Source organism: Gavialis gangeticus, unplaced genomic scaffold (genome assembly GCF_001723915.1).
Source record: "Gavialis gangeticus isolate Ggan-Ray unplaced genomic scaffold, GavGan_comp1, whole genome shotgun sequence".
NCBI classification, from domain to species: domain Eukaryota; kingdom Metazoa; phylum Chordata; order Crocodylia; family Gavialidae; genus Gavialis; species Gavialis gangeticus.
Window position 1 is genome coordinate 16,024,051 of NW_017728995.1, and position 420 is coordinate 16,024,470.

Here is a 420-nt window from a genome sequence, read left to right on the forward strand (position 1 = left end):
GGGCCGGGCCGGGCCGGGCCGGGCCGGGCACAACGCCCCCGCCGGGGTGCGCGCAGAGTGCGTGTGAGTGTGTCCACGCGGATGCCAGGTGTGGGCACAGCTCGACTCTGTGGCCACGGTGTGGACACGGGGGCGGGCTGCATGTCCACACCCATTCCAGGTGCGGGCACAGGTTGTGCGTGTATGTACACACACATGCCAGATGTGGCTGCAGGTTGAGTGTGTGTGTGTGCGTGCGTGCTGATTCCAAGTGTGGGCACAGGTTGAGTGTGTGTGTTTGTGTGTGTTCATGCGCGCTGATTCCAGGTCTGGGCACAGATTGAGTGTGCGTGTGTGTGTGTGTGCATGGCCACATCGATTCCAGGTGCGGGCACAAGTTGTGCAGATTCCAGGTGTGGGCACAGGTTGACTCTGTGTGTG